The sequence below is a fragment of the Solea solea genome, chromosome 10 (assembly GCF_958295425.1).
Source record: "Solea solea chromosome 10, fSolSol10.1, whole genome shotgun sequence".
NCBI classification, from domain to species: domain Eukaryota; kingdom Metazoa; phylum Chordata; class Actinopteri; order Pleuronectiformes; family Soleidae; genus Solea; species Solea solea.
The window spans coordinates 6,293,524-6,321,233 of record NC_081143.1 but is presented as its reverse complement, the minus strand read 5'-3'; the positions used below and the strand labels follow the sequence as shown (position 1 = coordinate 6,321,233).

General features: G+C 45.6%; 1 protein-coding gene and 29 non-coding genes across 30 annotated transcripts in view; all 30 read left to right on the top strand.

Annotated features, from left to right (window-relative positions):
* The window catches only part of fhdc1 (FH2 domain containing 1), a 134,332-nt gene that overhangs the window by 43,582 nt on the left and 63,040 nt on the right, over positions 1–27,710 (top strand). The gene's annotated exons all lie outside the window — the stretch shown is intronic.
* Positions 329–469, top strand: LOC131467746 (U4 spliceosomal RNA). The gene has a single exon (XR_009241565.1). It is a non-coding gene; the product is annotated as a U4 spliceosomal RNA (small nuclear RNA).
* Positions 1,182–1,322, top strand: LOC131467769 (U4 spliceosomal RNA). The gene has a single exon (XR_009241586.1). It is a non-coding gene; the product is annotated as a U4 spliceosomal RNA (small nuclear RNA).
* On the top strand, positions 2,024–2,164 carry LOC131467759 (U4 spliceosomal RNA). The gene has a single exon (XR_009241576.1). It is a non-coding gene; the product is annotated as a U4 spliceosomal RNA (small nuclear RNA).
* On the top strand, positions 2,877–3,017 carry LOC131467780 (U4 spliceosomal RNA). Its single transcript, XR_009241598.1, has one exon. It is a non-coding gene; the product is annotated as a U4 spliceosomal RNA (small nuclear RNA).
* LOC131467758 (U4 spliceosomal RNA) lies at positions 3,730–3,870 on the top strand. Its single transcript, XR_009241575.1, has one exon. It is a non-coding gene; the product is annotated as a U4 spliceosomal RNA (small nuclear RNA).
* LOC131467745 (U4 spliceosomal RNA) lies at positions 4,583–4,723 on the top strand. The gene has a single exon (XR_009241564.1). It is a non-coding gene; the product is annotated as a U4 spliceosomal RNA (small nuclear RNA).
* Positions 5,436–5,576, top strand: LOC131467795 (U4 spliceosomal RNA). Its single transcript, XR_009241611.1, has one exon. It is a non-coding gene; the product is annotated as a U4 spliceosomal RNA (small nuclear RNA).
* On the top strand, positions 6,289–6,429 carry LOC131467757 (U4 spliceosomal RNA). The gene has a single exon (XR_009241574.1). It is a non-coding gene; the product is annotated as a U4 spliceosomal RNA (small nuclear RNA).
* LOC131467773 (U4 spliceosomal RNA) lies at positions 7,142–7,282 on the top strand. Its single transcript, XR_009241590.1, has one exon. It is a non-coding gene; the product is annotated as a U4 spliceosomal RNA (small nuclear RNA).
* On the top strand, positions 7,995–8,135 carry LOC131467756 (U4 spliceosomal RNA). The gene has a single exon (XR_009241573.1). It is a non-coding gene; the product is annotated as a U4 spliceosomal RNA (small nuclear RNA).
* On the top strand, positions 9,754–9,894 carry LOC131467744 (U4 spliceosomal RNA). The gene has a single exon (XR_009241563.1). It is a non-coding gene; the product is annotated as a U4 spliceosomal RNA (small nuclear RNA).
* On the top strand, positions 10,607–10,747 carry LOC131467804 (U4 spliceosomal RNA). The gene has a single exon (XR_009241619.1). It is a non-coding gene; the product is annotated as a U4 spliceosomal RNA (small nuclear RNA).
* LOC131467743 (U4 spliceosomal RNA) lies at positions 11,460–11,600 on the top strand. The gene has a single exon (XR_009241562.1). It is a non-coding gene; the product is annotated as a U4 spliceosomal RNA (small nuclear RNA).
* On the top strand, positions 12,313–12,453 carry LOC131467742 (U4 spliceosomal RNA). The gene has a single exon (XR_009241561.1). It is a non-coding gene; the product is annotated as a U4 spliceosomal RNA (small nuclear RNA).
* LOC131467741 (U4 spliceosomal RNA) lies at positions 13,166–13,306 on the top strand. The gene has a single exon (XR_009241560.1). It is a non-coding gene; the product is annotated as a U4 spliceosomal RNA (small nuclear RNA).
* On the top strand, positions 14,856–14,996 carry LOC131467803 (U4 spliceosomal RNA). The gene has a single exon (XR_009241618.1). It is a non-coding gene; the product is annotated as a U4 spliceosomal RNA (small nuclear RNA).
* Positions 15,708–15,848, top strand: LOC131467740 (U4 spliceosomal RNA). Its single transcript, XR_009241559.1, has one exon. It is a non-coding gene; the product is annotated as a U4 spliceosomal RNA (small nuclear RNA).
* Positions 16,561–16,701, top strand: LOC131467737 (U4 spliceosomal RNA). Its single transcript, XR_009241557.1, has one exon. It is a non-coding gene; the product is annotated as a U4 spliceosomal RNA (small nuclear RNA).
* On the top strand, positions 17,414–17,554 carry LOC131467736 (U4 spliceosomal RNA). The gene has a single exon (XR_009241556.1). It is a non-coding gene; the product is annotated as a U4 spliceosomal RNA (small nuclear RNA).
* LOC131467735 (U4 spliceosomal RNA) lies at positions 18,267–18,407 on the top strand. The gene has a single exon (XR_009241555.1). It is a non-coding gene; the product is annotated as a U4 spliceosomal RNA (small nuclear RNA).
* Positions 19,956–20,096, top strand: LOC131467734 (U4 spliceosomal RNA). The gene has a single exon (XR_009241554.1). It is a non-coding gene; the product is annotated as a U4 spliceosomal RNA (small nuclear RNA).
* On the top strand, positions 20,809–20,949 carry LOC131467775 (U4 spliceosomal RNA). Its single transcript, XR_009241592.1, has one exon. It is a non-coding gene; the product is annotated as a U4 spliceosomal RNA (small nuclear RNA).
* LOC131467768 (U4 spliceosomal RNA) lies at positions 21,662–21,802 on the top strand. The gene has a single exon (XR_009241585.1). It is a non-coding gene; the product is annotated as a U4 spliceosomal RNA (small nuclear RNA).
* LOC131467733 (U4 spliceosomal RNA) lies at positions 22,515–22,655 on the top strand. The gene has a single exon (XR_009241553.1). It is a non-coding gene; the product is annotated as a U4 spliceosomal RNA (small nuclear RNA).
* On the top strand, positions 23,368–23,508 carry LOC131467732 (U4 spliceosomal RNA). The gene has a single exon (XR_009241552.1). It is a non-coding gene; the product is annotated as a U4 spliceosomal RNA (small nuclear RNA).
* On the top strand, positions 24,221–24,361 carry LOC131467731 (U4 spliceosomal RNA). The gene has a single exon (XR_009241551.1). It is a non-coding gene; the product is annotated as a U4 spliceosomal RNA (small nuclear RNA).
* LOC131467730 (U4 spliceosomal RNA) lies at positions 25,074–25,214 on the top strand. The gene has a single exon (XR_009241550.1). It is a non-coding gene; the product is annotated as a U4 spliceosomal RNA (small nuclear RNA).
* LOC131467729 (U4 spliceosomal RNA) lies at positions 25,927–26,067 on the top strand. Its single transcript, XR_009241549.1, has one exon. It is a non-coding gene; the product is annotated as a U4 spliceosomal RNA (small nuclear RNA).
* LOC131467728 (U4 spliceosomal RNA) lies at positions 26,780–26,920 on the top strand. The gene has a single exon (XR_009241548.1). It is a non-coding gene; the product is annotated as a U4 spliceosomal RNA (small nuclear RNA).

The window sequence follows — 27,710 nt, the reverse complement described above, 5'->3', positions numbered from 1 at the left end:
GAAAAGTGGGTTACTTTCGCATTGGATGGCAAAGAAGACTACTATACAATTTCTATTTCCTTAACTTGTTGGCACATCCACAGTTGAAGGACAAGGCCCTGGTTGAAATGAGTCCAGCAAGATTTAATACTGAGTTACATGTCCTGAAAAGTGAGTGGTTCAAACCGCTGGGTGGAAAAGGCGGGGTTAGTTTAAAATGAGCCATTCTCACATGCAACATTAGCAAGTCATTGAACAGAAACTAGTGTACATCCAGTGGCGGTTAAATGACCCACGTCTACTGTGAGTGTGGCAGCAGGTCTCTTTCAAACTTGTAACGTAGTTCTGTATTCTTGTGCAGAGGCAATTTCATAGTCCATGAAGTTTATCTGAGACGTGATTATTGCTGGTTGAAAACTTAACCCAATACCCCGCCTGGATGACTTGAAATACAGTCAGCCAAGGCAATTTTTGTTAGTCTCTCAAGAGACTGTGTGATTTGTTAATAGAAAAAAAACGTCAGTGTTTGTTCCATGGCCCACGTCAGCCAGCGTCTGACGATCCCATGCCGCCTCGAGTTCTCCCCTCCTGGTTCTCTCGTTGCAGTTTGCGCTGTCCACGTTCCGCCGCCTGGACAAACGCATTTGGCACAGTAGAGGTGGTTCTTCGGGGCGGCAAGTTGTTGGGGTGGTTCTTTTGCTTTCCAGGATAGCTGCCAGGCATTTAAGCACTTGAATGTGTCTCCAGGTGTATCGTCCTTGAGAAAGGCTGACTTTGCACCCAGTGAGGATGTGCCAGAGTGTAGCTAGTGTTGAGCAGAGAAGGCAAGATGGATCTTCTAGTCTGACAAGTTTAATGTTGAGTTGCATGTCCTGAAAAGTGGGTTACTTTCGCATTGGATGGCAAAGAAGACTACTATACAATTTCTATTTCCTTAACTTGTTGGCACATCCACAGTTGAAGGACAAGGCCCTGGTTGAAATGAGTCCAGCAAGATTTAATACTGAGTTACATGTCCTGAAAAGTGAGTGGTTCAAACCGCTGGGTGGAAAAGGCGGGGTTAGTTTTAAATGAGCCATTCTCACATGCAACATTAGCAAGTCATTGAACAGAAACTAGTGTACATCCAGTGGCGGTTAAATGAACCACGTCTACTGTGAGTGTGGCAGCAGGTCTCTTTCAAACTTGTAACGTAGTTCTGTATTCTTGTGCAGAGGCAATTTCATAGTCCATGAAGTTTATCTGAGACGTGACGATTGCTGGTTGAAAACTAAACCCAATACCCCGCCTGGATGACTTGAAACACAGTCAGCCAAGGCAATTTTTGTTAGTCTCTCAAGAGACTGTGTGATTTGTTAATAGAAAAAAAACATCAGTGATTGTTCCATGGCCCACGTCCGCCAGCGTCTGACGATCCCCTGCCGCCTCGAGTTCTTCTCTCGTTGCAGTTTGCGCTGTCCACGTTCCGCCGCCTGGACAAACGCATTTGGCACAGTAGATGTGGTTCTTCGGGGTGGCAAGTTGTTGGTGTGGTTCTTTTGCTTTCCAGGATAGCTGCCAGGCATTTAAGCACTTGAATGTGTCTCCAGGTGTATCGTCCTTGCGAAAGGCTGACTTTGCACCCAGTGAGGATGTGCCAGAGTGTAGCTAGTGTTGAGCAGAGAAGGCAAGATGGATCTTCTAGTCTGACAAGTTTAATGTTGAGTTGCATGTCCTGAAAAGTGGGTCACTTTCGCATTGGATGGCAAAGAAGACTACTATACAATTTCTATTTCCTTAACTTGTTGGCACATCCACAGTTGAAGGACAAGGCCCTGGTTGAAATGAGTCCAGCAAGATTTAATACTGAGTTACATGTCCTGAAAAGTGAGTGGTTCAAACCGCTGGGTGGAAAAGGCGGGGTTAGTTTTAAATGAGCCATTCTCACATGCAACATTAGCAAGTCATTGAACAGAAACTAGTGTACATCCAGTGGCGGTTAAATGAACCACGTCTACTGTGAGTGTGGCAGCAGGTCTCTTTCAAACTTGTAACGTAGCTCTGTATTCTTGTGCAGAGGCAATTTCATAGTCCATGAAGTTTATCTGAGACGTGATTATTGCTGGTTGAAAACTTAACCCAATACCCCGCCTGGATGACTTGAAACACAGTCAGCCAAGGCAATTTTTGTTAGTCTCTCAAGAGACTGTGTGGTTTGTTAATAGAAAAAAAACGTCAGTGTTTGTTCCATGGCCCACGTCCGCCAGCGTCTGACGATCCCATGCCGCCTCGAGTTCTCCCCTCCTGGTTCTCTCGTTGCAGTTTGCGCTGTCCACGTTCCGCCGCCTGGACAAACGCATTTGGCACAGTAGATGTGGTTCTTCGGGGCGGCAAGTTGTTGGGGTGGTTCTTTTGCTTTCCAGGATAGCTGCCAGGCATTTAAGCACTTGAATGTGTCTCCAGGTGTATCGTCCTTGAGAAAGGCTGACTTTGCACCCAGTGAGGATGTGCCAGAGTGTAGCTAGTGTTGAGCAGAGAAGGCAAGATGGATCTTCTAGTCTGACAAGTTTAATGTTGAGTTGCATGTCCTGAAAAGTGGGTTACTTTCGCATTGGATGGCAAAGAAGACTACTATACAATTTCTATCTCCTTAACTTGTTGGCACATCCACAGTTGAAGGACAAGGCCCTGGTTGAAATGAGTCCAGCAAGATTTAATACTGAGTTACATGTCCTGAAAAGTGAGTGGTTCAAACCGCTGGGTGGAAAAGGCGGGGTTAGTTTTAAATGAGCCATTCTCACATGCAACATTAGCAAGTCATTGAACAGAAACTAGTGTACATCCAGTGGCGGTTAAATGAACCACGTCTACTGTGAGTGTGGCAGCAGGTCTCTTTCAAACTTGTAACGTAGTTCTGTATTCTTGTGCAGAGGCAATTTCATAGTCCATGAAGTTTATCTGAGACGTGATTATTACTGGTTGAAAACTTAACCCAATACCCCGCCTGGATGACTTGAAATACAGTCAGCCAAGGCAATTTTTGTTAGTCTCTCAAGAGACTGTGTGATTTGTTAATAGAAAAAAAACGTCAGTGTTTGTTCCATGGCCCACGTCCGCCAGCGTCTGACGATCCCATGCCGCCTCGAGTTCTCCCCTCCTGGTTCTCTCGTTGCAGTTTGCGCTGTCCACGTTCCGCCGCCTGGACAAACGCATTTGGCACAGTAGATGTGGTTCTTCGGGGCGGCAAATTGTTGGGGTGGTTCTTTTGCTTTCCAGGATAGCTGCCAGGCATTTAAGCACTTGAATGTGTCTCCAGGTGTATCGTCCTTGCGAAAGGCTGACTTTGCACCCAGTGAGGATGTGCCAGAGTGTAGCTAGTGTTGAGCAGAGAAGGCAAGATGGATCTTCTAGTCTGACAAGTTTAATGTTGAGTTGCATGTCCTGAAAAGTGGGTCACTTTCGCATTGGATGGCAAAGAAGACTACTATACAATTTCTATTTCCTTAACTTGTTGGCACATCCACAGTTGAAGGACAAGGCCCTGGTTGAAATGAGTCCAGCAAGATTTAATACTGAGTTACATGTCCTGAAAAGTGAGTGGTTCAAACCGCTGGGTGGAAAAGGCGGGGTTAGTTTTAAATGAGCCATTCTCACATGCAACATTAGCAAGTCATTGAACAGAAACTAGTGTACATCCAGTGGCGGTTAAATGAACCACGTCTACTGTGAGTGTGGCAGCAGGTCTCTTTCAAACTTGTAACGTAGTTCTGTATTCTTGTGCAGAGGCAATTTCATAGTCCATGAAGTTTATCTGAGACGTGATTATTGCTGGTTGAAAACTTAACCCAATACCCCGCCTGGATGACTTGAAACACAGTCAGCCAAGGCAATTTTTGTTAGTCTCTCAAGAGACTGTGTGATTTGTTAATAGAAAAAAAACGTCAGTGTTTGTTCCATGGCCCACGTCCGCCAGCGTCTGACGATCCCATGCCGCCTCGAGTTCTCCCCTCCTGGTTCTCTCGTTGCAGTTTGCGCTGTCCACGTTCCGCCGCCTGGACAAACGCATTTGGCACAGTAGATGTGGTTCTTCGGGGCGGCAAGTTGTTGGGGTGGTTCTTTTGCTTTCCAGGATAGCTGCCAGGCATTTAAGCACTTGAATGTGTCTCCAGGTGTATCGTCCTTGAGAAAGGCTGACTTTGCACCCAGTGAGGATGTGCCAGAGTGTAGCTAGTGTTGAGCAGAGAAGGCAAGATGGATCTTCTAGTCTGACAAGTTTAATGTTGAGTTGCATGTCCTGAAAAGTGGGTTACTTTCGCATTGGATGGCAAAGAAGACTACTATACAATTTCTATCTCCTTAACTTGTTGGCACATCCACAGTTGAAGGACAAGGCCCTGGTTGAAATGAGTCCAGCAAGATTTAATACTGAGTTACATGTCCTGAAAAGTGAGTGGTTCAAACCGCTGGGTGGAAAAGGCGGGGTTAGTTTTAAATGAGCCATTCTCACATGCAACATTAGCAAGTCATTGAACAGAAACTAGTGTACATCCAGTGGCGGTTAAATGAACCACGTCTACTGTGAGTGTGGCAGCAGGTCTCTTTCAAACTTGTAACGTAGTTCTGTATTCTTGTGCAGAGGCAATTTCATAGTCCATGAAGTTTATCTGAGACGTGATTATTGCTGGTTGAAAACTTAACCCAATACCCCGCCTGGATGACTTGAAATACAGTCAGCCAAGGCAATTTTTGTTAGTCTCTCAAGAGACTGTGTGATTTGTTAATAGAAAAAAAAAGTCAGTGTTTGTTCCATGGCCCACGTCCGCCAGCGTCTGACGATCCCATGCCGCCTCGAGTTCTCCCCTCCTGGTTCTCTCGTTGCAGTTTGCGCTGTCCACGTTCCGCCGCCTGGACAAACGCATTTGGCACAGTAGATGTGGTTCTTCGGGGCGGCAAGTTGTTGGGGTGGTTCTTTTGCTTTCCAGGATAGCTGCCAGGCATTTAAGCACTTGAATGTGTCTCCAGGTGTATCGTCCTTGAGAAAGGCTGACTTTGCACCCAGTGAGGATGTGCCAGAGTGTAGCTAGTGTTGAGCAGAGAAGGCAAGATGGATCTTCTAGTCTGACAAGTTTAATGTTGAGTTGCATGTCCTGAAAAGTGGGTTACTTTCGCATTGGATGGCAAAGAAGACTACTATACAATTTCTATCTCCTTAACTTGTTGGCACATCCACAGTTGAAGGACAAGGCCCTGGTTGAAATGAGTCCAGCAAGATTTAATACTGAGTTACATGTCCTGAAAAGTGAGTGGTTCAAACCGCTGGGTGGAAAAGGCGGGGTTAGTTTTAAATGAGCCATTCTCACATGCAACATTAGCAAGTCATTGAACAGAAACTAGTGTACATCCAGTGGCGGTTAAATGAACCACGTCTACTATGAGTGTGGCAGCAGGTCTCTTTCAAACTTGTAACGTAGTTCTGTATTCTTGTGCAGGGGCAATTTCATAGTCCATGAAGTTTATCTGAGACGTGATTATTGCTGGTTGAAAACTTAACCCAATACCCCGCCTGGATGACTTGAATTACAGTCAGCCAAGGCAATTTTTGTTAGTCTCTCAAGAGACTGTGTGATTTGTTAATAGAAAAAAAACGTCAGTGTTTGTTCCATGGCCCAAGTCCGCCAGCGTCTGACGATCCCCTGCCGCCTCGAGTTCTCCCCTCCTGGTTCTCTCGTTGCAGTTTGCGCTGTCCACGTTCCGCCGCCTGGACAAACGCATTTGGCACAGTAGAGGTGGTTCTTCGGGGCGGCAAGTTGTTGGGGTGGTTCTGTTGCTTTCCAGGATAGCTGCCAGGCATTTAAGCACTTGAATGTGTCTCCAGGTGTATCGTCCTTGAGAAAGGCTGACTTTGCACCCAGTGAGGATGTGCCAGAGTGTAGCTAGTGTTGAGCAGAGAAGGCAAGATGGATCTTCTAGTCTGACAAGTTTAATGTTGAGTTGCATGTCCTGAAAAGTGGGTTACTTTCGCATTGGATGGCAAAGAAGACTACTATACAATTTCTATTTCCTTAACTTGTTGGCACATCCACAGTTGAAGGACAAGGCCCTGGTTGAAATGAGTCCAGCAAGATTTAATACTGAGTTACATGTCCTGAAAAGTGAGTGGTTCAAACCGCTGGGTGGAAAAGGCGGGGTTAGTTTAAAATGAGCCATTCTCACATGCAACATTAGCAAGTCATTGAACAGAAACTAGTGTACATCCAGTGGCGGTTAAATGACCCACGTCTACTGTGAGTGTGGCAGCAGGTCTCTTTCAAACTTGTAACGTAGTTCTGTATTCTTGTGCAGAGGCAATTTCATAGTCCATGAAGTTTATCTGAGACGTGATTATTGCTGGTTGAAAACTTAACCCAATACCCCGCCTGGATGACTTGAAACACAGTCAGCCAAGGCAATTTTTGTTAGTCTCTCAAGAGACTGTGTGATTTGTTAATAGAAAAAAAACGTCAGTGTTTGTTCCATGGCCCAAGTCCGCCAGCGTCTGACGATCCCCTGCCGCCTCGAGTTCTCCCCTCCTGGTTCTCTCGTTGCAGTTTGCGCTGTCCACGTTCCGCCGCCTGGACAAACGCATTTGGCACAGTAGAGGTGGTTCTTCGGGGCGGCAAGTTGTTGGGGTGGTTCTGTTGCTTTCCAGGATAGCTGCCAGGCATTTAAGCACTTGAATGTGTCTCCAGGTGTATCGTCCTTGAGAAAGGCTGACTTTGCACCCAGTGAGGATGTGCCAGAGTGTAGCTAGTGTTGAGCAGAGAAGGCAAGATGGATCTTCTAGTCTGACAAGTTTAATGTTGAGTTGCATGTCCTGAAAAGTGGGTTACTTTCGCATTGGATGGCAAAGAAGACTACTATACAATTTCTATTTCCTTAACTTGTTGGCACATCCACAGTTGAAGGACAAGGCCCTGGTTGAAATGAGTCCAGCAAGATTTAATACTGAGTTACATGTCCTGAAAAGTGAGTGGTTCAAACCGCTGGGTGGAAAAGGCGGGGTTAGTTTAAAATTAGCCATTCTCACATGCAACATTAGCAAGTCATTGAACAGAAACTAGTGTACATCCAGTGGCGGTTAAATGACCCACGTCTACTGTGAGTGTGGCAGCAGGTCTCTTTCAAACTTGTAACGTAGTTCTGTATTCTTGTGCAGGGGCAATTTCATAGTCCATGAAGTTTATCTGAGACGTGATTATTGCTGGTTGAAAACTTAACCCAATACCCCGCCTGGATGACTTGAAATATAGTCAGCCAAGGCAATTTTTGTTAGTCTCTCAAGAGACTGTGTGATTTGTTAATAGAAAAAAAACGTCAGTGTTTGTTCCATGGCCCACGTCCGCCAGCGTCTGACGATCCCCTGCCGCCTCGAGTTCTCCCCTCCTGGTTCTCTCGTTGCAGTTTGCGCTGTCCACGTTCCGCCGCCTGGACAAACGCATTTGGCACAGAAGAGGTGGTTCTTCGGGGCGGCAAGTTGTTGGGGTGGTTCTGTTGCTTTCCAGGATAGCTGCCAGGCATTTAAGCACTTGAATGTGTCTCCAGGTGTATCGTCCTTGAGAAAGGCTGACTTTGCACCCAGTGAGGATGTGCCAGAGTGTAGCTAGTGTTGAGCAGAGAAGGCAAGATGGATCTTCTAGTCTGACAAGTTTAATGTTGAGTTGCATGTCCTGAAAAGTGGGTTACTTTCGCATTGGATGGCAAAGAAGACTACTATACAATTTCTATTTCCTTAACTTGTTGGCACATCCACAGTTGAAGGACAAGGCCCTGGTTGAAATGAGTCCAGCAAGATTTAATACTGAGTTACATGTCCTGAAAAGTGAGTGGTTCAAACCGCTGGGTGGAAAAGGCGGGGTTAGTTTAAAATGAGCCATTCTCACATGCAACATTAGCAAGTCATTGAACAGAAACTAGTGTACATCCAGTGGCGGTTAAATGAACCACGTCTACTGTGAGTGTGGCAGCAGGTCTCTTTCAAACTTGTAACGTAGTTCTGTATTCTTGTGCAGAGGCAATTTCATAGTCCATGAAGTTTATCTGAGACGTGATTATTGCTGGTTGAAAACTTAACCCAATACCCCGCCTGGATGACTTGAAACACAGTCAGCCAAGGCAATTTTTGTTAGTCTCTCAAGAGACTGTGTGATTTGTTAATAGAAAAAAAACGTCAGTGTTTGTTCCATGGCCCACGTCCGCCAGCGTCTGACGATCCCCTGCCGCCTCGAGTTCTTCTCTCGTTGCAGTTTGCGCTGTCCACGTTCCGCCGCCTGGACAAACGCATTTGGCACAGTAGATGTGGTTCTTCGGGGCGGCAAGTTGTTGGTGTGGTTCTTTTGCTTTCCAGGATAGCTGCCAGGCATAGTGATGCTCAAATGAAGCAATAAAGCAGTATTGAACCACTTTGCCAATTGTATTGAACATGGGTTCATTCATTCAAAGGTTAATTTCAGTGACATCTAGTGGTGAAATATTAGACAACATGCCTAAGCATCGAGGACGTATTGTTATTATACGCCAATTGCATGGAACAATGCAAGCACTGGACCTGTATGAACAGTAATGATCAAACAAGAAAACAAACTGTCAGGTCATAGAAATCACTTAAATCACCACACATGCTAATGTACCTAACTTACAAACAGCTGGCTTACTACTCTTTAAGTAACATTACATTACATGTCATTTAACTGACACTTTTATCAAAAAGTGCAAACAGCTTTGAGGGCCTTGACTAAGGGTCCATACTGGGTATGAAAAGTATTATAAGTATAAAAGTACCATCTGGGATTTGAACCCCAGTCCTCAAGACGAAGGCCCTGCGACTATGCCACTGAGCTATACAACATACTGTACTTTGAATCAGATACTCACCTTATTAGGACTGATCAGCTCAAAGTGTTCCCACATTTGAGAACGGCTTCTCTTCCTATTTGGCTCCATGATGATCAACCAACAGCAGGGATGATAACAGCAACAACAGCAATAACGCACACAACAACTTTGGCAAGGCCACATGTTGTGGAGTGTGTCGGGTGCCTTTAGGTGTGTTTTGGCGCGCACAAGCCTCCCGAAGCAAGTCTCACGCCAACAACTAATCTCGCGATAGCTCGTGAAGCTCATTCGGGGACCGAAGCAGTCGCTGCTTCATACGTCATCGATTACGTCACTTCCTCTGCCCCAAAGCAAGCTTCGAATCAGCGGTTCAAGGAGAGCACAGCTTCGAGTTTGAAGCAAGGATCGGAGCTCCGGTGTCAGACTCGCATCACTAGCCAGGCATTTAAGCACTTGAATGTGTCTCCAGGTGTATCGTCCTTGCGAAAGGCTGACTTTGCACCCAGTGAGGATGTGCCAGAGTGTAGCTAGTGTTGAGCAGAGAAGGCAAGATGGATCTTCTAGTCTGACAAGTTTAATGTTGAGTTGCATGTCCTGAAAAGTGGGTCACTTTCGCATTGGATGGCAAAGAAGACTACTATACAATTTCTATTTCCTTAACTTGTTGGCACATCCACAGTTGAAGGACAAGGCCCTGGTTGAAATGAGTCCAGCAAGATTTAATACTGAGTTACTTGTCCTGAAAAGTGAGTGGTTCAAACCGCTGGGTGGAAAAGGCGGGGTTAGTTTTAAATGAGCCATTCTCACATGCAACATTAGCAAGTCATTGAACAGAAACTAGTGTACATCCAGTGGCGGTTAAATGAACCACGTCTACTGTGAGTGTGGCAGCAGGTCTCTTTCAAACTTGTAACGTAGTTCTGTATTCTTGTGCAGAGGCAATTTCATAGTCCATGAAGTTTATCTGAGACGTGATTATTGCTGGTTGAAAACTTAACCCAATACCCCGCCTGGATGACTTGAAATACAGTCAGCCAAGGCAATTTTTGTTAGTCTCTCAAGAGACTGTGTGATTTGTTAATAGAAAAAAAACGTCAATGTTTGTTCCATGGCCCACGTCCGCCAGCGTCTGACGATCCCATGCCGCCTCGAGTTCTCCCCTCCTGGTTCTCTCGTTGCAGTTTGCGCTGTCCACGTTCCGCCGCCTGGACAAACGCATTTGGCACAGTAGATGTGGTTCTTCGGGGCGGCAAGTTGTTGGGGTGGTTCTTTTGCTTTCCAGGATAGCTGCCAGGCATTTAAGCACTTGAATGTGTCTCCAGGTGTATCGTCCTTGAGAAAGGCTGACTTTGCACCCAGTGAGGATGTGCCAGAGTGTAGCTAGTGTTGAGCAGAGAAGGCAAGATGGATCTTCTAGTCTGACAAGTTTAATGTTGAGTTGCATGTCCTGAAAAGTGGGTTACTTTCGCATTGGATGGCAAAGAAGACTACTATACAATTTCTATCTCCTTAACTTGTTGGCACATCCACAGTTGAAGGACAAGGCCCTGGTTGAAATGAGTCCAGCAAGATTTAATACTGAGTTACATGTCCTGAAAAGTGAGTGGTTCAAACCGCTGGGTGGAAAAGGCGGGGTTAGTTTTAAATGAGCCATTCTCACATGCAACATTAGCAAGTCATTGAACAGAAACTAGTGTACATCCAGTGGCGGTTAAATGAACCACGTCTACTATGAGTGTGGCAGCAGGTCTCTTTCAAACTTGTAACGTAGTTCTGTATTCTTGTGCAGGGGCAATTTCATAGTCCATGAAGTTTATCTGAGACGTGATTATTGCTGGTTGAAAACTTAACCCAATACCCCGCCTGGATGACTTGAAATACAGTCAGCCAAGGCAATTTTTGTTAGTCTCTCAAGAGACTGTGTGATTTGTTAATAGAAAAAAAACGTCAGTGTTTGTTCCATGGCCCAAGTCCGCCAGCGTCTGACGATCCCCTGCCGCCTCGAGTTCTCCCCTCCTGGTTCTCTCGTTGCAGTTTGCGCTGTCCACGTTCCGCCGCCTGGACAAACGCATTTGGCACAGTAGAGGTGGTTCTTCGGGGCGGCAAGTTGTTGGGGTGGTTCTGTTGCTTTCCAGGATAGCTGCCAGGCATTTAAGCACTTGAATGTGTCTCCAGGTGTATCGTCCTTGAGAAAGGCTGACTTTGCACCCAGTGAGGATGTGCCAGAGTGTAGCTAGTGTTGAGCAGAGAAGGCAAGATGGATCTTCTAGTCTGACAAGTTTAATGTTGAGTTGCATGTCCTGAAAAGTGGGTTACTTTCGCATTGGATGGCAAAGAAGACTACTATACAATTTCTATTTCCTTAACTTGTTGGCACATCCACAGTTGAAGGACAAGGCCCTGGTTGAAATGAGTCCAGCAAGATTTAATACTGAGTTACATGTCCTGAAAAGTGAGTGGTTCAAACCGCTGGGTGGAAAAGGCGGGGTTAGTTTAAAATTAGCCATTCTCACATGCAACATTAGCAAGTCATTGAACAGAAACTAGTGTACATCCAGTGGCGGTTAAATGACCCACGTCTACTGTGAGTGTGGCAGCAGGTCTCTTTCAAACTTGTAACGTAGTTCTGTATTCTTGTGCAGAGGCAATTTCATAGTCCATGAAGTTTATCTGAGACGTGATTATTGCTGGTTGAAAACTTAACCCAATACCCCGCCTGGATGACTTGAAATACAGTCAGCCAAGGCAATTTTTGTTAGTCTCTCAAGAGACTGTGTGATTTGTTAATAGAAAAAAAACGTCAGTGTTTGTTCCATGGCCCACGTCCGCCAGCGTCTGACGATCCCATGCCGCCTCGAGTTCTCCCCTCCTGGTTCTCTCGTTGCAGTTTGAGCTGTCCACGTTCTGCCGCCTGGACAAACGCATTTGGCACAGTAGATGTGGTTCTTCGGGGCGGCAAGTTGTTGGGGTGGTTCTTTTGCTTTCCAGGATAGCTGCCAGGCATTTAAGCACTTGAATGTGTCTCCAGGTGTATCGTCCTTGAGAAAGGCTGACTTTGCACCCAGTGAGGATGTGCCAGAGTGTAGCTAGTGTTGAGCAGAGAAGGCAAGATGGATCTTCTAGTCTGACAAGTTTAATGTTGAGTTGCATGTCCTGAAAAGTGGGTTACTTTCGCATTGGATGGCAAAGAAGACTACTATACAATTTCTATCTCCTTAACTTGTTGGCACATCCACAGTTGAAGGACAAGGCCCTGGTTGAAATGAGTCCAGCAAGATTTAATACTGAGTTACATGTCCTGAAAAGTGAGTGGTTCAAACCGCTGGGTGGAAAAGGCGGGGTTAGTTTTAAATGAGCCATTCTCACATGCAACATTAGCAAGTCATTGAACAGAAACTAGTGTACATCCAGTGGTGGTTAAATGAACCACGTCTACTGTGAGTGTGGCAGCAGGTCTCTTTCAAACTTGTAACGTAGTTCTGTATTCTTGTGCAGAGGCAATTTCATAGTCCATGAAGTTTATCTGAGACGTGATTATTGCTGGTTGAAAACTTAACCCAATACCCCGCCTGGATGACTTGAAATACAGTCAGCCAAGGCAATTTTTGTTAGTCTCTCAAGAGACTGTGTGATTTGTTAATAGAAAAAAAACGTCAGTGTTTGTTCCATGGCCCACGTCAGCCAGCGTCTGACGATCCCATGCCGCCTCGAGTTCTCCCCTCCTGGTTCTCTCGTTGCAGTTTGCGCTGTCCACGTTCCGCCGCCTGGACAAACGCATTTGGCACAGTAGATGTGGTTCTTCGGGGCGGCAAGTTGTTGGGGTGGTTCTTTTGCTTTCCAGGATAGCTGCCAGGCATTTAAGCACTTGAATGTGTCTCCAGGTGTATCGTCCTTGAGAAAGGCTGACTTTGCACCCAGTGAGGATGTGCCAGAGTGTAGCTAGTGTTGAGCAGAGAAGGCAAGATGGATCTTCTAGTCTGACAAGTTTAATGTTGAGTTGCATGTCCTGAAAAGTGGGTTACTTTCGCATTGGATGGCAAAGAAGACTACTATACAATTTCTATCTCCTTAACTTGTTGGCACATCCACAGTTGAAGGACAAGGCCCTGGTTGAAATGAGTCCAGCAAGATTTAATACTGAGTTACATGTCCTGAAAAGTGAGTGGTTCAAACCGCTGGGTGGAAAAGGCGGGGTTAGTTTTAAATGAGCCATTCTCACATGCAACATTAGCAAGTCATTGAACAGAAACTAGTGTACATCCAGTGGCGGTTAAATGAACCACGTCTACTGTGAGTGTGGCAGCAGGTCTCTTTCAAACTTGTAACGTAGTTCTGTATTCTTGTGCAGAGGCAATTTCATAGTCCATGAAGTTTATCTGAGACGTGATTATTGCTGGTTGAAAACTTAACCCAATACCCCGCCTGGATGACTTGAAATACAGTCAGCCAAGGCAATTTTTGTTAGTCTCTCAAGAGACTGTGTGATTTGTTAACAGAAAAAAAACGTCAGTGTTTGTTCCATGGCCCACGTCAGCCAGTGTCTGACGATCCCATGCCGCCTCGAGTTCTCCCCTCCTGGTTCTCTCGTTGCAGTTTGCGCTGTCCACGTTCCGCCGCCCTGGACAAACGCATTTGGCACAGTAGATGTGGTTCTTCGGGGCGGCAAGTTGTTGGGGTGGTTCTTTTGCTTTCCAGGATAGCTGCCAGGCATTTAAGCACTTGAATGTGTCTCCAGGTGTATCGTCCTTGAGAAAGGCTGACTTTGCACTAGTGATGGTGAGATGAAGCCTCATGAGGCATTGAACCACTTGAGCCAATTGGTTCGAGAAAGGGTTCATTTCTCGAAGCTTCATGTGCACACGAAACCACCTACTGGCCAAGTGTATAATCACAGGCAGCTGTATCTGAACCACATAATGTGTGATGAATTGAATTTTTGTGTCTGTTAGAAATGACTATGAATTACAAAAAATGTATGACCAAATCATTTCTGTACATATGTGTTTAATACATTTTTTGAATGTATTCTGTGTGTGTAAGTCTTCCCAAAATGGTAATATCATAATATGGCAGGTTGTGCAATGTTTTTCTGAAAATGGCATGGGTGTAATCAGGCAGAGGACAGTGAAAGTGCTTGTGGAACTAGGAAAAGGGCACAGATTATGCTTGTGAAACTTGGACAATGATGAGCCTCGCTGGCTCCATCCTATATCACCTATCCTACTCTCCTCCCTCTCCTAAATCTCTATCTCTCCCTAAACTCTCCAAACTATCTCCAAACTATATAAACGCTGTCCAAACTCTAGTATCCAAACTCTCCAAACTATCCAAACTCTCAACTGACCGCAACTCTCCTTCAAAAACCCACATTTTGAATGGAGCCTATATAGGGGTCTATATAGCTGTAAAACCTCGCGCTAAATCTGAACCACTTCACGAAGTAATCACGTGGTACAGCCGGGCAGCGAGGCTTCGGACGTCATCATTTTTGGCTCCTCCCCTAAATGAAGCAAGCCTCGATACGCGCATCGCGGAAACGCCCCCTCCCCTACTCGGCACACGCTTCGAAGCCTCGAAACGGAACGTCACATCACTACTTTGCACCCAGTGAGGATGTGCCAGAGTGTAGCTAGTGTTGAGCAGAGAAGGCAAGATGGATCTTCTAGTCTGACAAGTTTAATGTTGAGTTGCATGTCCTGAAAAGTGGGTTACTTTCGCATTGGATGGCAAAGAAGACTACTATACAATTTCTATCTCCTTAACTTGTTGGCACATCCACAGTTGAAGGACAAGGCCCTGGTTGAAATGAGTCCAGCAAGATTTAATACTGAGTTACATGTCCTGAAAAGTGAGTGGTTCAAACCGCTGGGTGGAAAAGGCGGGGTTAGTTTTAAATGAGCCATTCTCACATGCAACATTAGCAAGTCATTGAACAGAAACTAGTGTACATCCAGTGGCGGTTAAATGAACCACGTCTACTATGAGTGTGGCAGCAGGTCTCTTTCAAACTTGTAACGTAGTTCTGTATTCTTGTGCAGGGGCAATTTCATAGTCCATGAAGTTTATCTGAGACGTGATTATTGCTGGTTGAAAACTTAACCCAATACCCCGCCTGGATGACTTGAAATACAGTCAGCCAAGGCAATTTTTGTTAGTCTCTCAAGAGACAGTGTGATTTGTTAATAGAAAAAAACGTCAGTGTTTGTTCCATGGCCCAAGTCCGCCAGCGTCTGACGATCCCCTGCCGCCTCGAGTTCTCCCCTCCTGGTTCTCTCGTTGCAGTTTGCGCTGTCCACGTTCCGCCGCCTGGACAAACGCATTTGGCACAGTAGAGGTGGTTCTTCGGGGCGGCAAGTTGTTGGGGTGGTTCTGTTGCTTTCCAGGATAGCTGCCAGGCATTTAAGCACTTGAATGTGTCTCCAGGTGTATCGTCCTTGAGAAAGGCTGACTTTGCACCCAGTGAGGATGTGCCAGAGTGTAGCTAGTGTTGAGCAGAGAAGGCAAGATGGATCTTCTAGTCTGACAAGTTTAATGTTGAGTTGCATGTCCTGAAAAGTGGGTTACTTTCGCATTGGATGGCAAAGAAGACTACTATACAATTTCTATTTCCTTAACTTGTTGGCACATCCACAGTTGAAGGACAAGGCCCTGGTTGAAATGAGTCCAGCAAGATTTAATACTGAGTTACATGTCCTGAAAAGTGAGTGGTTCAAACCGCTGGGTGGAAAAGGCGGGGTTAGTTTAAAATTAGCCATTCTCACATGCAACATTAGCAAGTCATTGAACAGAAACTAGTGTACATCCAGTGGCGGTTAAATGACCCACGTCTACTGTGAGTGTGGCAGCAGGTCTCTTTCAAACTTGTAACGTAGTTCTGTATTCTTGTGCAGAGGCAATTTCATAGTCCATGAAGTTTATCTGAGACGTGATTATTGCTGGTTGAAAACTTAACCCAATACCCCGCCTGGATGACTTGAAATACAGTCAGCCAAGGCAATTTTTGTTAGTCTCTCAAGAGACTGTGTGATTTGTTAATAGAAAAAAAACGTCAGTGTTTGTTCCATGGCCCACGTCCGCCAGCGTCTGACGATCCCATGCCGCCTCGAGTTCTCCCCTCCTGGTTCTCTCGTTGCAGTTTGAGCTGTCCACGTTCCGCCGCCTGGACAAACGCATTTGGCACAGTAGATGTGGTTCTTCGGGGCGGCAAGTTGTTGGGGTGGTTCTTTTGCTTTCCAGGATAGCTGCCAGGCATTTAAGCACTTGAATGTGTCTCCAGGTGTATCGTCCTTGAGAAAGGCTGACTTTGCACCCAGTGAGGATGTGCCAGAGTGTAGCTAGTGTTGAGCAGAGAAGGCAAGATGGATCTTCTAGTCTGACAAGTTTAATGTTGAGTTGCATGTCCTGAAAAGTGGGTTACTTTCGCATTGGATGGCAAAGAAGACTACTATACAATTTCTATCTCCTTAACTTGTTGGCACATCCACAGTTGAAGGACAAGGCCCTGGTTGAAATGAGTCCAGCAAGATTTAATACTGAGTTACATGTCCTGAAAAGTGAGTGGTTCAAACCGCTGGGTGGAAAAGGCGGGGTTAGTTTTAAATGAGCCATTCTCACATGCAACATTAGCAAGTCATTGAACAGAAACTAGTGTACATCCAGTGGTGGTTAAATGAACCACGTCTACTGTGAGTGTGGCAGCAGGTCTCTTTCAAACTTGTAACGTAGTTCTGTATTCTTGTGCAGAGGCAATTTCATAGTCCATGAAGTTTATCTGAGACGTGATTATTGCTGGTTGAAAACTTAACCCAATACCCCGCCTGGATGACTTGAAATACAGTCAGCCAAGGCAATTTTTGTTAGTCTCTCAAGAGACTGTGTGATTTGTTAATAGAAAAAAAACGTCAGTGTTTGTTCCATGGCCCACGTCAGCCAGCGTCTGACGATCCCATGCCGCCTCGAGTTCTCCCCTCCTGGTTCTCTCGTTGCAGTTTGCGCTGTCCACGTTCCGCCGCCTGGACAAACGCATTTGGCACAGTAGATGTGGTTCTTCGGGGCGGCAAGTTGTTGGGGTGGTTCTTTTGCTTTCCAGGATAGCTGCCAGGCATTTAAGCACTTGAATGTGTCTCCAGGTGTATCGTCCTTGAGAAAGGCTGACTTTGCACCCAGTGAGGATGTGCCAGAGTGTAGCTAGTGTTGAGCAGAGAAGGCAAGATGGATCTTCTAGTCTGACAAGTTTAATGTTGAGTTGCATGTCCTGAAAAGTGGGTTACTTTCGCATTGGATGGCAAAGAAGACTACTATACAATTTCTATCTCCTTAACTTGTTGGCACATCCACAGTTGAAGGACAAGGCCCTGGTTGAAATGAGTCCAGCAAGATTTAATACTGAGTTACATGTCCTGAAAAGTGAGTGGTTCAAACCGCTGGGTGGAAAAGGCGGGGTTAGTTTTAAATGAGCCATTCTCACATGCAACATTAGCAAGTCATTGAACAGAAACTAGTGTACATCCAGTGGTGGTTAAATGAACCACGTCTACTGTGAGTGTGGCAGCAGGTCTCTTTCAAACTTGTAACGTAGTTCTGTATTCTTGTGCAGAGGCAATTTCATAGTCCATGAAGTTTATCTGAGACGTGATTATTGCTGGTTGAAAACTTAACCCAATACCCCGCCTGGATGACTTGAAATACAGTCAGCCAAGGCAATTTTTGTTAGTCTCTCAAGAGACTGTGTGATTTGTTAATAGAAAAAAAACGCCAGTGTTTGTTCCATGGCCCACGTCAGCCAGCGTCTGACGATCCCATGCCGCCTCGAGTTCTCCCCTCCTGGTTCTCTCGTTGCAGTTTGCGCTGTCCACGTTCCGCCGCCTGGACAAACGCATTTGGCACAGTAGATGTGGTTCTTCGGGGCGGCAAGTTGTTGGGGTGGTTCTTTTGCTTTCCAGGATAGCTGCCAGGCATTTAAGCACTTGAATGTGTCTCCAGGTGTATCGTCCTTGAGAAAGGCTGACTTTGCACCCAGTGAGGATGTGCCAGAGTGTAGCTAGTGTTGAGCAGAGAAGGCAAGATGGATCTTCTAGTCTGACAAGTTTAATGTTGAGTTGCATGTCCTGAAAAGTGGGTTACTTTCGCATTGGATGGCAAAGAAGACTACTATACAATTTCTATCTCCTTAACTTGTTGGCACATCCACAGTTGAAGGACAAGGCCCTGGTTGAAATGAGTCCAGCAAGATTTAATACTGAGTTACATGTCCTGAAAAGTGAGTGGTTCAAACCGCTGGGTGGAAAAGGCGGGGTTAGTTTTAAATGAGCCATTCTCACATGCAACATTAGCAAGTCATTGAACAGAAACTAGTGTACATCCAGTGGCGGTTAAATGAACCACGTCTACTGTGAGTGTGGCAGCAGGTCTCTTTCAAACTTGTAACGTAGTTCTGTATTCTTGTGCAGAGGCAATTTCATAGTCCATGAAGTTTATCTGAGACGTGATTATTGCTGGTTGAAAACTTAACCCAATACCCCGCCTGGATGACTTGAAATACAGTCAGCCAAGGCAATTTTTGTTAGTCTCTCAAGAGACTGTGTGATTTGTTAACAGAAAAAAAACGTCAGTGTTTGTTCCATGGCCCACGTCAGCCAGTGTCTGACGATCCCATGCCGCCTCGAGTTCTCCCCTCCTGGTTCTCTCGTTGCAGTTTGCGCTGTCCACGTTCCGCCGCCTGGACAAACGCATTTGGCACAGTAGATGTGGTTCTTCGGGGCGGCAAGTTGTTGGGGTGGTTCTTTTGCTTTCCAGGATAGCTGCCAGGCATTTAAGCACTTGAATGTGTCTCCAGGTGTATCGTCCTTGAGAAAGGCTGACTTTGCACTAGTGATGGTGAGATGAAGCCTCATGAGGCATTGAACCACTTGAGCCAATTGGTTCGAGAAAGGGTTCATTTCTCGAAGCTTCATGTGCACACGAAACCACCTACTGGCCAAGTGTATAATCACAGGCAGCTGTATCTGAACCACATAATGTGTGATGAATTGAATTTTTGTGTCTGTTAGAAATGACTATGAATTACAAAAAATGTATGACCAAATCATTTCTGTACATATGTGTTTAATACATTTTTTGAATGTATTCTGTGTGTGTAAGTCTTCCCAAAATGGTAATATCATAATATGGCAGGTTGTGCAATGTTTTTCTGAAAATGGCATGGGTGTAATCAGGCAGAGGACAGTGAAAGTGCTTGTGGAACTAGGAAAAGGGCACAGATTATGCTTGTGAAACTTGGACAATGATGAGCCTCGCTGGCTCCATCCTATATCACCTATCCTACTCTCCTCCCTCTCCTAAATCTCTATCTCTCCCTAAACTCTCCAAACTATCTCCAAACTATATAAACGCTGTCCAAACTCTAGTATCCAAACTCTCCAAACTATCCAAACTCTCAACTGACCGCAACTCTCCTTCAAAAACCCACATTTTGAATGGAGCCTATATAGGGGTCTATATAGCTGTAAAACCTCGCGCTAAATCTGAACCACTTCACGAAGTAATCACGTGGTACAGCCGGGCAGCGAGGCTTCGGACGTCATCATTTTTGGCTCCTCCCCTAAATGAAGCAAGCCTCGATACGCGCATCGCGGAAACGCCCCCTCCCCTACTCGGCACACGCTTCGAAGCCTCGAAACGGAACGTCACATCACTACTTTGCACCCAGTGAGGATGTGCCAGAGTGTAGCTAGTGTTGAGCAGAGAAGGCAAGATGGATCTTCTAGTCTGACAAGTTTAATGTTGAGTTGCATGTCCTGAAAAGTGGGTTACTTTCGCATTGGATGGCAAAGAAGACTACTATACAATTTCTATCTCCTTAACTTGTTGGCACATCCACAGTTGAAGGACAAGGCCCTGGTTGAAATGAGTCCAGCAAGATTTAATACTGAGTTACATGTCCTGAAAAGTGAGTGGTTCAAACCGCTGGGTGGAAAAGGCGGGGTTAGTTTTAAATGAGCCATTCTCACATGCAACATTAGCAAGTCATTGAACAGAAACTAGTGTACATCCAGTGGCGGTTAAATGAACCACGTCTACTGTGAGTGTGGCAGCAGGTCTCTTTCAAACTTGTAACGTAGTTCTGTATTCTTGTGCAGAGGCAATTTCATAGTCCATGAAGTTTATCTGAGACGTGATTATTGCTGGTTGAAAACTTAACCCAATACCCCGCCTGGATGACTTGAAATACAGTCAGCCAAGGCAATTTTTGTTAGTCTCTCAAGAGACTGTGTGATTTGTTAATAGAAAAAAAACGTCAGTGTTTGTTCCATGGCCCACGTCCGCCAGCGTCTGACGATCCCATGCCGCCTCGAGTTCTCCCCTCCTGGTTCTCTCGTTGCAGTTTGAGCTGTCCACGTTCCGCCGCCTGGACAAACGCATTTGGCACAGTAGATGTGGTTCTTCGGGGCGGCAAGTTGTTGGGGTGGTTCTTTTGCTTTCCAGGATAGCTGCCAGGCATTTAAGCACTTGAATGTGTCTCCAGGTGTATCGTCCTTGAGAAAGGCTGACTTTGCACCCAGTGAGGATGTGCCAGAGTGTAGCTAGTGTTGAGCAGAGAAGGCAAGATGGATCTTCTAGTCTGACAAGTTTAATGTTGAGTTGCATGTCCTGAAAAGTGGGTTACTTTCGCATTGGATGGCAAAGAAGACTACTATACAATTTCTATCTCCTTAACTTGTTGGCACATCCACAGTTGAAGGACAAGGCCCTGGTTGAAATGAGTCCAGCAAGATTTAATACTGAGTTACATGTCCTGAAAAGTGAGTGGTTCAAACCGCTGGGTGGAAAAGGCGGGGTTAGTTTTAAATGAGCCATTCTCACATGCAACATTAGCAAGTCATTGAACAGAAACTAGTGTACATCCAGTGGCGGTTAAATGAACCACGTCTACTGTGAGTGTGGCAGCAGGTCTCTTTCAAACTTGTAACGTAGTTCTGTATACTTGTGCAGAGGCAATTTCATAGTCCATGAAGTTTATCTGAGACGTGATTATTGCTGGTTGAAAACTTAACCCAAAACCCCGCCTGGATGACCTGAAATACAGTCAGCCAAGGCAATTTTTGTTAGTCTCTCAAGAGACTGTGTGATTTGTTAATAGAAAAAAAACGTCAGTGTTTGTTCCATGGCCCATGTCCGCCAGCGTCTGACGATCCCATGCCGCCTCGAGTTCTCCCCTCCTGGTTCTCTCGTTGCAGTTTGAGCTGTCCACGTTCCGCCGCCTGGACAAACGCATTTGGCACAGTAGATGTGGTTCTTCGGGGCGGCAAGTTGTTGGGGTGGTTCTTTTGCTTTCCAGGATAGCTGCCAGGCATTTAAGCACTTGAATGTGTCTCCAGGTGTATCGTCCTTGAGAAAGGCTGACTTTGCACCCAGTGAGGATGTGCCAGAGTGTAGCTAGTGTTGAGCAGAGAAGGCAAGATGGATCTTCTAGTCTGACAAGTTTAATGTTGAGTTGCATGTCCTGAAAAGTGGGTTACTTTCGCATTGGATGGCAAAGAAGACTACTATACAATTTCTATCTCCTTAACTTGTTGGCACATCCACAGTTGAAGGACAAGGCCCTGGTTGAAATGAGTCCAGCAAGATTTAATACTGAGTTACATGTCCTGAAAAGTGAGTGGTTCAAACCGCTGGGTGGAAAAGGCGGGGTTAGTTTTAAATGAGCCATTCTCACATGCAACATTAGCAAGTCATTGAACAGAAACTAGTGTACATCCAGTGGCGGTTAAATGAACCACGTCTACTGTGAGTGTGGCAGCAGGTCTCTTTCAAACTTGTAACGTAGTTCTGTATTCTTGTGCAGAGGCAATTTCATAGTCCATGAAGTTTATCTGAGACGTGATTATTGCTGGTTGAAAACTTAACCCAATACCCCGCCTGGATGACTTGAAATACAGTCAGCTAAGGCAATTTTTGTTAGTCTCTCAAGAGACTGTGTGATTTGTTAATAGAAAAAAAACGTCAGTGTTTGTTCCATGGCCCACGTCCGCCAGCGTCTGACGATCCCATGCCGCCTCGAGTTCTCCCCTCCTGGTTCTCTCGTTGCAGTTTGAGCTGTCCACGTTCCGCCGCCTGGACAAACGCATTTGGCACAGTAGATGTGGTTCTTCGGGGCGGCAAGTTGTTGGGGTGGTTCTTTTGCTTTCCAGGATAGCTGCCAGGCATTTAAGCACTTGAATGTGTCTCCAGGTGTATCGTCCTTGAGAAAGGCTGACTTTGCACCCAGTGAGGATGTGCCAGAGTGTAGCTAGTGTTGAGCAGAGAAGGCAAGATGGATCTTCTAGTCTGACCAGTTTAATGTTGAGTTGCATGTCCTGAAAAGTGGGTTACTTTCGCATTGGATGGCAAAGAAGACTACTATACAATTTCTATCTCCTTAACTTGTTGGCACATCCACAGTTGAAGGACAAGGCCCTGGTTGAAATGAGTCCAGCAAGATTTAATACTGAGTTACATGTCCTGAAAAGTGAGTGGTTCAAACCGCTGGGTGGAAAAGGCGGGGTTAGTTTTAAATGAGCCATTCTCACATGCAACATTAGCAAGTCATTGAACAGAAACTAGTGTACATCCAGTGGCGGTTAAATGAACCACGTCTACTGTGAGTGTGGCAGCAGGTCTCTTTCAAACTTGTAACGTAGTTCTGTATTCTTGTGCAGAGGCAATTTCATAGTCCATGAAGTTTATCTGAGACGTGATTATTGCTGGTTGAAAACTTAACCCAATACCCCGCCTGGATGACTTGAAATACAGTCAGCCAAGGCAATTTTTGTTAGTCTCTCAAGAGACTGTGTGATTTGTTAATAGAAAAAAAACGTCAGTGTTTGTTCCATGGCCCACGTCCGCCAGCGTCTGACGATCCCATGCCGCCTCGAGTTCTCCCCTCCTGGTTCTCTCGTTGCAGTTTGAGCTGTCCACGTTCCGCCGCCTGGACAAACGCATTTGGCACAGTTGATGTGGTTCTTCGGGGCGGCAAGTTGTTGGGGTGGTTCTTTTGCTTTCCAGGATAGCTGCCAGGCATTTAAGCACTTGAATGTGTCTCCAGGTGTATCGTCCTTGAGAAAGGCTGACTTTGCACCCAGTGAGGATGTGCCAGAGTGTAGCTAGTGTTGAGCAGAGAAGGCAAGATGGATCTTCTAGTCTGACAAGTTTAATGTTGAGTTGCATGTCCTGAAAAGTGGGTTACTTTCGCATTGGATGGCAAAGAAGACTACTATACAATTTCTATCTCCTTAACTTGTTGGCACATCCACAGTTGAAGGACAAGGCCCTGGTTGAAATGAGTCCAGCAAGATTTAATACTGAGTTACATGTCCTGAAAAGTGAGTGGTTCAAACCGCTGGGTGGAAAAGGCGGGGTTAGTTTTAAATGAGCCATTCTCACATGCAACATTAGCAAGTCATTGAACAGAAACTAGTGTACATACAGTGGTGGTTAAATGAACCACGTCTACTGTGAGTGTGGCAGCAGGTCTCTTTCAAACTTGTAACGTAGTTCTGTATTCTTGTGCAGAGGCAATTTCATAGTCCATGAAGTTTATCTGAGACGTGATTATTGCTGGTTGAAAACTTAACCCAATACCCCGCCTGGATGACTTGAAATACAGTCAGCCAAGGCAATTTTTGTTAGTCTCTCAAGAGACTGTGTGATTTGTTAATAGAAAAAAAACGTCAGTGTTTGTTCCATGGCCCACGTCCGCCAGCGTCTGACGATCCCATGCCGCCTCGAGTTCTCCCCTCCTGGTTCTCTCGTTGCAGTTTGAGCTGTCCACGTTCCGCCGCCTGGACAAACGCATTTGGCACAGTAGATGTGGTTCTTCGGGGCGGCAAGTTGTTGGGGTGGTTCTTTTGCTTTCCAGGATAGCTGCCAGGCATTTAAGCACTTGAATGTGTCTCCAGGTGTATCGTCCTTGAGAAAGGCTGACTTTGCACCCAGTGAGGATGTGCCAGAGTGTAGCTAGTGTTGAGCAGAGAAGGCAAGATGGATCTTCTAGTCTGACAAGTTTAATGTTGAGTTGCATGTCCTGAAAAGTGGGTTACTTTCGCATTGGATGGCAAAGAAGACTACTATACAATTTCTATTTCCTTAACTTGTTGGCACATCCACAGTTGAAGGACAAGGCCCTGGTTGAAATGAGTCCAGCAAGATTTAATACTGAGTTACATGTCCTGAAAAGTGAGTGGTTCAAACCGCTGGGTGGAAAAGGCGGGGTTAGTTTAAAATTAGCCATTCTCACATGCAACATTAGCAAGTCATTGAACAGAAACTAGTGTACATCCAGTGGCGGTTAAATGACCCACGTCTACTGTGAGTGTGGCAGCAGGTCTCTTTCAAACTTGTAACGTAGTTCTGTATTCTTGTGCAGAGGCAATTTCATAGTCCATGAAGTTTATCTGAGACGTGATTATTGCTGGTTGAAAACTTAACCCAATACCCCGCCTGGATGACTTGAAATACAGTCAGCCAAGGCAATTTTTGTTAGTCTCTCAAGAGACTGTGTGATTTGTTAATAGAAAAAAAACGTCAGTGTTTGTTCCATGGCCCACGTCCGCCAGCGTCTGACGATCCCATGCCGCCTCGAGTTCTCCCCTCCTGGTTCTCTCGTTGCAGTTTGAGCTGTCCACGTTCCGCCGCCTGGACAAACGCATTTGGCACAGTAGATGTGGTTCTTCGGGGCGGCAAGTTGTTGGGGTGGTTCTTTTGCTTTCCAGGATAGCTGCCAGGCATTTAAGCACTTGAATGTGTCTCCAGGTGTATCGTCCTTGAGAAAGGCTGACTTTGCACCCAGTGAGGATGTGCCAGAGTGTAGCTAGTGTTGAGCAGAGAAGGCAAGATGGATCTTCTAGTCTGACAAGTTTAATGTTGAGTTGCATGTCCTGAAAAGTGGGTTACTTTCGCATTGGATGGCAAAGAAGACTACTATACAATTTCTATCTCCTTAACTTGTTGGCACATCCACAGTTGAAGGACAAGGCCCTGGTTGAAATGAGTCCAGCAAGATTTAATACTGAGTTACATGTCCTGAAAAGTGAGTGGTTCAAACCGCTGGGTGGAAAAGGCGGGGTTAGTTTTAAATGAGCCATTCTCACATGCAACATTAGCAAGTCATTGAACAGAAACTAGTGTACATCCAGTGGTGGTTAAATGAACCACGTCTACTGTGAGTGTGGCAGCAGGTCTCTTTCAAACTTGTAACGTAGTTCTGTATTCTTGTGCAGAGGCAATTTCATAGTCCATGAAGTTTATCTGAGACGTGATTATTGCTGGTTGAAAACTTAACCCAATACCCCGCCTGGATGACTTGAAATACAGTCAGCCAAGGCAATTTTTGTTAGTCTCTCAAGAGACTGTGTGATTTGTTAATAGAAAAAAAACGTCAGTGTTTGTTCCATGGCCCACGTCAGCCAGCGTCTGACGATCCCATGCCGCCTCGAGTTCTCCCCTCCTGGTTCTCTCGTTGCAGTTTGCGCTGTCCACGTTCCGCCGCCTGGACAAACGCATTTGGCACAGTAGATGTGGTTCTTCGGGGCGGCAAGTTGTTGGGGTGGTTCTTTTGCTTTCCAGGATAGCTGCCAGGCATTTAAGCACTTGAATGTGTCTCCAGGTGTATCGTCCTTGAGAAAGGCTGACTTTGCACCCAGTGAGGATGTGCCAGAGTGTAGCTAGTGTTGAGCAGAGAAGGCAAGATGGATCTTCTAGTCTGACAAGTTTAATGTTGAGTTGCATGTCCTGAAAAGTGGGTTACTTTCGCATTGGATGGCAAAGAAGACTACTATACAATTTCTATCTCCTTAACTTGTTGGCACATCCACAGTTGAAGGACAAGGCCCTGGTTGAAATGAGTCCAGCAAGATTTAATACTGAGTTACATGTCCTGAAAAGTGAGTGGTTCAAACCGCTGGGTGGAAAAGGCGGGGTTAGTTTTAAATGAGCCATTCTCACATGCAACATTAGCAAGTCATTGAACAGAAACTAGTGTACATCCAGTGGTGGTTAAATGAACCACGTCTACTGTGAGTGTGGCAGCAGGTCTCTTTCAAACTTGTAACGTAGTTCTGTATTCTTGTGCAGAGGCAATTTCATAGTCCATGAAGTTTATCTGAGACGTGATTATTGCTGGTTGAAAACTTAACCCAATACCCCGCCTGGATGACTTGAAATACAGTCAGCCAAGGCAATTTTTGTTAGTCTCTCAAGAGACTGTGTGATTTGTTAATAGAAAAAAAACGCCAGTGTTTGTTCCATGGCCCACGTCAGCCAGCGTCTGACGATCCCATGCCGCCTCGAGTTCTCCCCTCCTGGTTCTCTCGTTGCAGTTTGCGCTGTCCACGTTCCGCCGCCTGGACAAACGCATTTGGCACAGTAGATGTGGTTCTTCGGGGCGGCAAGTTGTTGGGGTGGTTCTTTTGCTTTCCAGGATAGCTGCCAGGCATTTAAGCACTTGAATGTGTCTCCAGGTGTATCGTCCTTGAGAAAGGCTGACTTTGCACCCAGTGAGGATGTGCCAGAGTGTAGCTAGTGTTGAGCAGAGAAGGCAAGATGGATCTTCTAGTCTGACAAGTTTAATGTTGAGTTGCATGTCCTGAAAAGTGGGTTACTTTCGCATTGGATGGCAAAGAAGACTACTATACAATTTCTATCTCCTTAACTTGTTGGCACATCCACAGTTGAAGGACAAGGCCCTGGTTGAAATGAGTCCAGCAAGATTTAATACTGAGTTACATGTCCTGAAAAGTGAGTGGTTCAAACCGCTGGGTGGAAAAGGCGGGGTTAGTTTTAAATGAGCCATTCTCACATGCAACATTAGCAAGTCATTGAACAGAAACTAGTGTACATCCAGTGGCGGTTAAATGAACCACGTCTACTGTGAGTGTGGCAGCAGGTCTCTTTCAAACTTGTAACGTAGTTCTGTATTCTTGTGCAGAGGCAATTTCATAGTCCATGAAGTTTATCTGAGACGTGATTATTGCTGGTTGAAAACTTAACCCAATACCCCGCCTGGATGACTTGAAATACAGTCAGCCAAGGCAATTTTTGTTAGTCTCTCAAGAGACTGTGTGATTTGTTAACAGAAAAAAAACGTCAGTGTTTGTTCCATGGCCCACGTCAGCCAGTGTCTGACGATCCCATGCCGCCTCGAGTTCTCCCCTCCTGGTTCTCTCGTTGCAGTTTGCGCTGTCCACGTTCCGCCGCCTGGACAAACGCATTTGGCACAGTAGATGTGGTTCTTCGGGGCGGCAAGTTGTTGGGGTGGTTCTTTTGCTTTCCAGGATAGCTGCCAGGCATTTAAGCACTTGAATGTGTCTCCAGGTGTATCGTCCTTGAGAAAGGCTGACTTTGCACTAGTGATGGTGAGATGAAGCCTCATGAGGCATTGAACCACTTGAGCCAATTGGTTCGAGAAAGGGTTCATTTCTCGAAGCTTCATGTGCACACGAAACCACCTACTGGCCAAGTGTATAATCACAGGCAGCTGTATCTGAACCACATAATGTGTGATGAATTGAATTTTTGTGTCTGTTAGAAATGACTATGAATTACAAAAAATGTATGACCAAATCATTTCTGTACATATGTGTTTAATACATTTTTTGAATGTATTCTGTGTGTGTAAGTCTTCCCAAAATGGTAATATCATAATATGGCAGGTTGTGCAATGTTTTTCTGAAAATGGCATGGGTGTAATCAGGCAGAGGACAGTGAAAGTGCTTGTGGAACTAGGAAAAGGGCACAGATTATGCTTGTGAAACTTGGACAATGATGAGCCTCGCTGGCTCCATCCTATATCACCTATCCTACTCTCCTCCCTCTCCTAAATCTCTATCTCTCCCTAAACTCTCCAA